Genomic DNA, 10,222 nt, shown 5'->3' with positions numbered 1-10,222 from the left:
GCCAAGAAAGAGTGAAGTCAGCACGGTAGGCCTACAAACTCCCCCTGACCAGTAGGATTTCCCAGTTGCTCTCAGACTGACCAGGTCTCCATTGTTAACCTGTATTCCAGACGGGTCCCTTAATACCACCAGCAGTAAAGACCCTGAATTGCATGACAGACTCCATGTGGTTACTGCTACTCCCGCGCACCATCACCACCAACATCCCTATTTACTGCCTTGAGGCTATACTCCTCCCGTGGGGAGTTATACTACTATCTTCTGCTGCACCCACAACACCAGCCTCAGCGGTCTGCCCTGCAGCGGCGGTTCACACTGACCGCAAACCACGGGTGGCGTAGTCGGACATTTAATATCACAAAACCCTATAAATAGACTGCCATTTGGGTTGACCACCCTGAGCCACGGGACTGGGTCCCCGCCACACGAGGACTACAACCCCCAGCATCCGCAACGGGTCCGGTTCCGGGTATCCCCACACTCACACGGCTCAGGGGGCGCGTCACCGGCGCGAGGCGCTCATCTCCCGGCCGGTAGCAGCGGAAGGACCGCCAGGGTCGCTGACCTACATGTGGAAGGGAGGACCGGGGAGCGTCGCTGCGGGTCGGGATACTTCTGCTGCGAGCGCCCGCTCATGTCACGGGTTCTCGCTGCGGAAGTACCCGCACAGGCAGCACCGCTCCCCGGTAGTCAACAAGACGATTCGATGATTGGTCGCGGTCTTCGGACCCGACCAATCACTGATCTTACCGCAAAAGTTTAACACTACTGTGCTGATTGGTCGCGAACGCTGCCCGCGACCAATCACCGATTTGGGCGCCAAATTTAAATATCGGCCGCGACCAATCACCGATCTTGGCTCCACATTTAAACACCACTGTGCTGATTGGTCGCCGACGCTGGGCGCGACCAATCACCGATTTTGGCGCCACATTTAAATAGCATCCGCGACCAATCAGTACAGCGGTGTTTAAATGTGGAGCCAAGATCGGTGATTGGTCGCGGCCGATATTTAAATGTGGCGCCCAAATCGGTGATTGGTCGCGGGCAGCGTCCACGACCAATCAGCACAGCGGTGTTTACATTTTACGGCAAGATCAGTGATTGGGCGCGGCTGAAGCCCGCGACCAATCACCGATTTGTGCGCCACATTTAAATAGCGGCCGCGGCCAATCAACGATCTTGCAGACACATATAAACACCGCTGTGCTGATTGGTCGCAGACGCGATTTAAATGTGGCACCCAAATCGGTGACTGGTCGCGGGCAGCGCCCGCGAACAATCAGCGATTTTGAACAAAAATGTCCGGACCTTAGTAACACCGTGCGGTTACTGTTGGGAGATCAGAGGCTAGCGTGTGAAGGGAGGACCGGGGAGCGGCGCTGCGGGTCGGGATACTTCTGCTGCGAGCGCCCGCTCATGTCCCGGGTTCTCGCAGCGGAAATAACCGCACAGGCAGCGGCGCTTTCCCGTCCTCACCAATACGATTCGATGATTGGTCGCGGTCTTCGGCTGCGACCAATCACCGATTTGGGCGGTACTTTTAAATAGCGCCCGCGACCAATCACCGATCTTCCACACACATATAAACACCGCTGTGCTGGTTGGTCGCGGACGCGATTGAAATGTGGCGCTCAAATCGGTGATTGGTCGCGGGCAGCGTCCGCGACCAATCAACACAGCAGTGTTTAAATGTGGCGCCCAAATCGGTGATTGGTTGCGGGCAGCGAACGCGACAAATCAGCACAGCGGTGTTTAAATTTTGCGGCAAGATCAGTGATTGGCCGCGGCCGAAGACCGCGACCAATCACCGATTTGTGCGCCACATTTAAATAGTGGCCGCAACCAATCACCGATCTTGCAGACACATATAAACATAGCTGTGCTGATTGGTTGCGGACGCGATTTAAATGTTGCGCCCAAATCGGTGATTGGTCGCGGGCAGCGTCCACCACCAATCAGCACAGCGATGTTTAAATTTTGGCGCCAAGATCGGTGATTGGTCGCGGCCGATATTTAAATGTGGTGCCCAAACTGGTGATTGGTCGCGGGCAGCGCCCGCGAACAATCAGCGATTTTGAACAAAAATGTCCGGACCTTAGTAACACCATGCGGCTACTGTTGGGAGATCAGCGGCTAGCGTGTGAAGGGAGGACCGGGGAGCGGCGCTGCGGGTTGGGATACTTCTGCTGCGAGCAGACGCTCATGTCCCGGCTTCTCAGAGCGGAAGTATCCGCACAGGCAGCGGCGCTGACCACCAAGCGGAAGGAAGGACCGGGGAGTGGCGCTGCGAGTCGGGATGCTTCTGCTGCGAGCGACCGCTCATGTCCCGGCTTCTCGGAGCGGAAGTATCCGCACAGGCTGCGGCGCTGACCTCCATGCGGAAGGGAGGACCGGGGAGCGGCGCTGCGGCTCCGGATACTTCTGCTGCGAGCAGTCGCTCATCTCCCGGCTTCTCGCACCGGAAGTAGCCGCACAGGCAGCCGCTCCCCGGTCCTCACCAATACGATTCGCTGATTGGTCGCGCCCTCCTGCCGCGACCAATCAGAGATTTGAACGCTAAATTCAAACACACTCCTTAGTAACATGGCGCGCGAGATTTAAAACCCGCTCCTATGATTGGTCGCGGTTGCCGCCCGCGATCAATCACAGATTTTCACACCAAATTTAATCACGCTCTCCGGCCAATTACCGCAACATTTCAAATAGCTACGCTACCTTCGGGAGATAGCAGGGCTAACTCCGCCCATGTGGTCATGTGACTCACAAGCTGCTTATAACGTACTGAGCAGGTTTTCTCAGTCACACTGTGCGAGGGACTTCAGTCAGACTGTGCGAGGGACTTCAGTCAGACTGTGCGAGGGACTTCAGTCAGACTGTGCGAGGGACTTCAGTCAGACTGTGCGAGGGACTTCTGTCACACTGTGCGAGGGACTTCTGTCACACTGTGCGAGGGACTTCTGTCACACTGTGCGAGGGACTTCTGTCACACTGTGCGATGGACTTCAGTCACACTGTGCGAGGGACTTCAGTCACACTGTGCGAGGGACTTCAGTCACACTGTGCGAGGGACTTCAGTCAGGTTTACTGAACACGTTCTGCCAGTGACAGCGCGCTGAAGAGAAACTTCTTTACGCTTCCTGTTTTATAATGGGTCCTAAGGGAAAATATGCCACGGAGGAAGACAGAAAAGCAGCAGAAGCAGCAAGAAAACGACAACGTCAAGACATCACAACATACTGCCACCAGACAAGCCCAGGATGCGGAATCTCACCAAAAACGCCGTGAACAGGAGACACCCCAACACACTGCCGCCAGACAAGCCCAGGATGCGGAAGCTCAACAAAAACGCCGGGAACAGGAGACACCACTACACACTGCTGCCAGACAAGCCCAGGATGCGGAAGCTCACCAAAAACGCCAGGAACAGGAGACACCACAACACACTGCCGGCAGACAAGCCCAGGATGCGGAAGCTCACAGAAAACTTCGGAAGCAGGAGACAACACCACACACTGCCGCCATACAAGCGCAGAATGCGGAAGCTCACAGAAAACTTCGGGACCAGGAGACACCACAACACACTGCCGGCAGACCAGCCCAGGACGCGGAATATCACAGAAAACGTCGGGAACAGTAGACTTCACAACACACTGTCGCCAGACAAGCCCAGGATGCCGAATGTCACCAAAAACGCCGGGAACAAGAGACACCACAACACACTGTCGCCAGACAAGCCCAGGATGCGTAATCTCACAGACAACATCGGAAACAGGAGACATCACAACACACTGCCGCCAGACAAGCCCAGGATGCGGAATCTCACAGACAACGTCGGGAACGGGAAACACCGCAACACACTGCGGCTAGACAGGAACATGATGCGGAATCCCATAGACAATGTCGGCTGAATGAATCTCCAGAATCCAGGACAAATCGAAAACAACACGATCGACAAATTTATCAAAAACGAATGCTCTACCAACTAAGGCAAACCCAGCAGAACATTCAACAACTTGCACGTTACGTAACAGACAATGAAACTATAATTATTCAACACTACTGTGGGGAGATGAATGTAGTTTGTTCAAAATGCGACTCTCTAAATTTCATCGAGGAAAAACCATCTAACAATCAGTTTACTCAATGCAGCCAAAAAGGAAAAGTGATGCTACCAAGATGTCACTACTCAAATCTTTGTGAGCAGTTGATGAAAGGAACGCATGAACACAGTAGAAATTTTATGGAAAATATCAGAAGTATCAACAGTTCTCATGCGTTTGCTTCATTTGGTGCCAGCATTGCACAGCCCCCTGGATTCGGACCGTATTGTTTTAAAATTCATGGCCAGATCTACCACCGCACTGGAACACTTCACCCAGAACTAGGACAACCACCAACATTTGCACAATTATACATCTTTGATCCAAATGAGGCTACAGAACAAAGGATGAACCGAAAATAAAATGAAAAGTGTAATGCAGAACTGATGAACCTAATTGCCGTACATTTACAAACAATCAGCCCATTTGCTGCCGCATATCGCATGCTAAAAGACGTTGAAGCTGAGGAGGAACAGAGAGCTATACAAAATGGAACGGAAATGCCTTCTATTATCATGGCCATTAAACAAGAACATCAACAAGATCCCCGATGTTACAACAAACCACGTGTAAGTGAGGTCGCAGTTGTTTTTCAAAACGATGATGGAGAGCCTCTTTTTCAAAGAGACATATTAGTCCATCTTAAGCCAGACAAAAACAACCCTTTCGTTCCTAAAACACAACGTATTAGCATTTTGCACAGCAACCTTGATGCTCTTCTGTATCCACTATTCTTTCCAAGCGGTGATCAAGGGTGGCATGAAAACCTACACCAGCAAGGAACTTCAAGAAGAATTTCACAACTACAGTACTACAGTTTTCTTCTGTCTGTGGGAAATTACTTCAATCCTATTTTAAACGGTGGGTGGGAAACTGACACAATAGTACTTAGTCGACGCATACGTTAAAATTGAAGCGAATCGGCTCAATTTCATACGAATGAACCAAAAACAACTTCAAGTTGAAGACTACTGCTTTCTTTAAGAACATTTGCAAAAACAATCCATTCAAAAAGGAATTCCAATTGGAAAAACAGTAATTCTCCCGACATCCTTTGAAGGTAGCCCCCGCAACATGCAACAGCGTTATCAAGATGCAATGGCAATAGTAACAAAGTATGGAAGACCTGACATTTTTTTAACAATGACCTGTAATCCTAAATGGCCGGAAATTACCGAAAATCTACAACCCTGGCAGCAAGTTGAACACAGACCGGACTTAGTTGCACGCGTATTTTGACTAAAACTCAGCAGCCTTTTTAAAGACATGAAAAATGGGCTTTTTGGAACAGTCGTAGCAATGGTACACGTCATAGAGATTCAGAAATGAAGTCTCCCACATGCTCATATACTAATTATTTTAGACGCGGATTCCAAGTTTCGCACGGAGGACGAAATTGACAACATAGTGTGGGCTGAAATTCCTAACCAAGAAAAGTATCCTGAATTGTATAATATTGTAATCTGTAATATGGTTCATGGCCCATGCGGTGTAGCAAATCCAAAAAGTCCATGCATGGAAAACGGAAAGTGTACAAAAGGTTTTCCAAAGCAGTTGAAATAGCACACTGTTAAAGATTTGGACGGCTACCCATCCTACCAGAGACAACTGATTGATAACATTGTACACAACAAAAAGATTATAAATAACTCATGGATAGTTCCATACAACCCGTACTTATTAAAACGCTACAACTGTCACATCAACGTTGAAATCTGCTGTTCAATAAAAAGTGTTAAATATCTTTTCAAGTACATCTACAAGGGGCATGACAAAGCTAATGTCAAAATACTACAAAAAAAAGTCAATCACGATGAATCATCACGGTTTGTTGACTCAAGATATGTCAGTGCTCCAGAAGCTGCTTGGAGAATATTTGCATTTCCAATGCATTCGCAGTCCCATGCCATTATACGTTTAGCTATTAATTTACCAAATCAACAGCAGCTTTATTTCTTTGAAAATGCTCAAGTCGAAGATGTCTCCAAAAATTTAAGCACAACGTCAACATTAACCCCTTAAGCCCCGCGGGTGGTTTGCACGTTAATGACCCGGCCAATTTTTATAATTCTGACCACTGTCACTTTATGAGGTAATTACTCTGGAACGCTTCAACGGATCCCCCTGATTCTGAGATTGTTTTTTCGTGACATATTGTACTTCATGATTGTGGAAAAATTTCTTCGATATCACTTGCGTTTATTTGTGAAAAAAATGGAAATTTGGCGAAAATTTTGAAAATTTTGCAATTTTCAAAATTTGAATTTTTAAGCCCTGAAATCAGAGCGATATGTCACACAAAAGAGTTAATAAATAACATTTCCCACATGACTACTTTACATCAGCACAATTTTGGAACCAAACTTTTTTTTTGTTAGGGAGCTATAAGGGTTAAAATTGACCAGCGATTTCTCATTTTTCCAACAAAATTTACAAAACCATTTTTTTAGGGACCACATCACATTTGAACTCACTTGGAGAGGTCTTTATGACAGAAAATACCCAAAAGTGACACCATTCTAAAAACTGCACCCCTCAAGGTGCTCAAAACCACATTCAAGAACTTTATTAACCCTTCAGGTGCTTCACAGGAATTTTTTGAATGTGGAAGAAAAAAATGAACATTTACCTTTTTTCACAAAAATGTTACTTTAGACCCAATTTTTTTTATTTTCACAGGGGTAACAAGAAAAAATGGACCCCAAAATTTGTTGTGCAATTTCCCCTGGGCACGCAGATACCCAATATTTGGGGAAAAAACACTGTTTGGGCGCACGGCAGGGCTCGGAAGGGAAGGAGCGCCATTTGACTTTTTGAATGTAAAATTTGCTTGAATAATTAGCGGACGCCATGTTGTGTTTGGAGAGCACCTGTGTGCCCAAACTTTGGAGCTCCCCCACAATTGACCCCATTTTGGAAACTAGACCCCCAAAGGCACCTTTATAGATGCATAGTGAGCACTTGGAACCCCCAGGTGCTTCACAAATTGATTCGTAAAAATGAAAAAGTGAAAAAAAAAACACTTTTTCATTTTTACGAATCAATTTGTGAAGCACCTAGGGGTTCCAAGTGCTTACTATGCATCTAGATAGGTGCCTTGGGGGGTCTAGTTTCCAAAATGGGGTCACTTGTGGGGGAGCTCCAATGTTTGGGCACACAGGGACTCTCTAAATGCAACATGGTATCCGCTAACAAATTGAATGGATAATCGGCTCAAATTGTTAGCGGACACCACGTTGCGTTTGGAGAGCCCCTCTGTGCCCAAACTTTGGAGCTCCCCCACAAGTGACCCCATTTTGGAAACTAGACCCCCCAAGGCACCTTTATAGATGCATAGTGAGCACTTGGAACCCCCAGGTGCTTCACAAATTGATTCGTAAAAATGAAAAAGTGAAAAAAAAAACACTTTTTCATTTTTACGAATCAATTTGTGAAGCACCTAGGGGTTCCAAGTGCTCACTATGCATCTAGATAGGTGCCTTGGGGGGGTCTAGTTTCCAAAATGGGGTCACTTGTGGGGGAGCTCCAATGTTTGGGCACACAGGGACTCTCTAAATGCAACATGGTATCCGCTAACAAATTGAATGGAAAATCGGCTCAAATTGTTAGCGGACACCACATTGCGTTTGGAGAGCCCCTCTGTGCCCAAACTTTGGAGCTCCCCCACAAGTGACCCCATTTTGGAAACTAGACCCCCCAAGGCACCTTTATAGATGCATAGTGAGCACTTGGAACCCCCAGGTGCTTCACAAATTTATTCGTAAAAATGAAAAAGTGAAAAAAAAACACTTTTTCATTTTTACGAATCAATTTGTGAAGCACCTGGGGTTCCAAGTGCTCACTATGCATCTAGATAGGTGCCTTGGGGGGTCTAGTTTCCAAAATGGGGTCACTTGTGGGGGAGCTCCAATGTTTGGGCACACAGGGACTCTCCAAATGCAACATGATATCCGCTAACAATTGAATGGAAAATCGGCTCAAATTGTTAGCGGACACCACGTTGCGTTTGGAGAGCCTCTCTGTGCCCAAACTTTGGAGCTCCCCCACAAGTGACCCCATTTTGGAAACTAGACCCCCCAAGGCACCTTTCTAGATGCATAGTGAGCACTTGGAACCCCCAGGTGCTTCACAAATTGATTCGTAAAAATGAAAAAGTGAAAAAAAAAACACTTTTTCATTTTTATGAATCAATTTGTGAAGCACCTGGGGGTTCCAAGTGCTCACTATGCATCTAGAAAGGTGCCTTGGGAGGTCTAGTTTCCAAAATGGGGTCACTTGTGGGGGAGCTCCAAAGTTTGGGCACAGAGGTGCTCTCCAAACGCAACGTGGTGTCCGCTAACAATTTGAGCCGATTTTCCATTCAATTTGTTAGCGGATATCATGTTGCATTTGGAGAGTCCCTGTGTGCCCAAACATTGGAGCTCCCCCACAAGTGACCCCATTTTGGAAACTAGACCCCCCAAGGCACCTATCTAGATGCATAGTGAGCACTTGGAACCCCAAGTGCTTCACAAATTGATTCATAAAAATTAAAAAATGTTTTTTTTTTCACTTTTTCATTTTTATGAATCAATTTGTGAAGCACCTGGGGGTTCCAAGTGCTCACTATGCATCTAGATAGGTGCCTTGGGGGGTGTAGTTTCCAAAATGGGGTCAATTGTGGGGGAGCTCCAAAGTTTGGGCACACAGGGGCTTTCCAAACGCAACATGGTGTCCGCTAACAATTTGAGCCGACAATTTGTTAGCGGATATCATGTTGCATTTGGAGAGTCCCTGTGTGCCCAAACATTGGAGCTCCCCCACAAGTGACCCCATTTTGGAAACTAGACCCCCCAAGGCACCTATCTAGATTCATAGTGAGCACTTGGAACCCCAGGTGCTTTACAAATTGATTCATAAAAATGAAAAAGTGTTTTTTTTTTTCACTTTTTCATTTTTACGAATCAATTTGTGAAGTACCTGGGGGTTCCAAGTGCTCACTATGCATCTAGATAGGTGCCTTGGGGGGTCTAGTTTCCAAAATGGGGTCACTTGTGGGGGAGCTCCAATGTTTGGGCACACAGGGGCTCTCCAAACGCAACATGGCGTCCGCTAACAATTTGAGCCGATTTTCCATTCAATTTGTTAGCGGACACCATGTCGCGTTTGGAGAGCCCGTGATGTGCCTAAACAGTGGAGCTCCCCCACAAGTGTCCCCATTTTGGAAACTATACCCCTCAAGGATTTTATTAAGGTGTATAGTGAACATTTTGAACCCAGAGGTACGGCACAGAATTTGTTTACATTAGGTCATCATATTGAATAAGTTGTCATTATTCTTGAGCGCAAGTGCTAGCTACTTGAGTTTGCATCGGGTACTCAGGTATGCACCATGTACAGCGTGTGCTCGAGTGACATGCTCGAGTCCCTGCTCCGCATGTTTCACGGTTATTAGACACCCAAAAAAAAACATGCGGGGATCGCTCGTGCATGGCAGGCAATCCCCGTAAAGTTTTTTGGCCGCGAAGCATATGGGGCAGAGACTCGAGCATGTCACTCAAATACCCACGATACTCAATGCATACCAGAGCACCCGATGCAAACTCAAGTAGCGAGCACTTGCTCTCAACACTAGTCGCCATATCGTCATCTTTTTTTCTTACTTTTGAAAAAAATCCCAACCCCAGCCCTAACCCTAGCACAACCCTAGCCCTAGCACAACCCTAGCCCTAGCACAACCCTAGCCCCAGCACAACCCTAGCCCCAGCACAACCCTAGCCCCAGCACAGCCCTAGCCCCAAACCCAGCCCTAACCCTAGCCCAATCCTAACCCAAGAGTTTATTTTTGACGCTGTTCCTTGTGCGGTATAAGTGATTAGACGACTTTATTCTTCGGGTCGGTGTGATTACAGCAATGCCAGAATCATATGGGGTTTTTATGACTGACAGCTGTCACACACTAAAAGACGCATTTTTTGTAAAATCTAGTTTTTGAATCGCCATATTTTGAGAGCTATAATTTTTCCAGATTTTGGCAGACAGTCATGTGACGGCTCGTTTTTTGCGGGATGACTTGACGTTGTTATTGGTGCCATTTTCAGGCACGTGACATTTTTTGATCGCTTTCTATTCCGATTTTT

The sequence above is a fragment of the Phyllobates terribilis genome, unplaced genomic scaffold (genome assembly GCF_046119375.1).
Source record: "Phyllobates terribilis strain yellow unplaced genomic scaffold, ASM4611937v1 Scaffold_10__3_contigs__length_209671492, whole genome shotgun sequence".
In the NCBI taxonomy this organism is placed as follows: Eukaryota; Metazoa; Chordata; class Amphibia; order Anura; family Dendrobatidae; genus Phyllobates; species Phyllobates terribilis.
The sequence above is the reverse complement of the archived record's forward strand: the minus strand, read 5'-3'. Positions refer to the sequence as shown.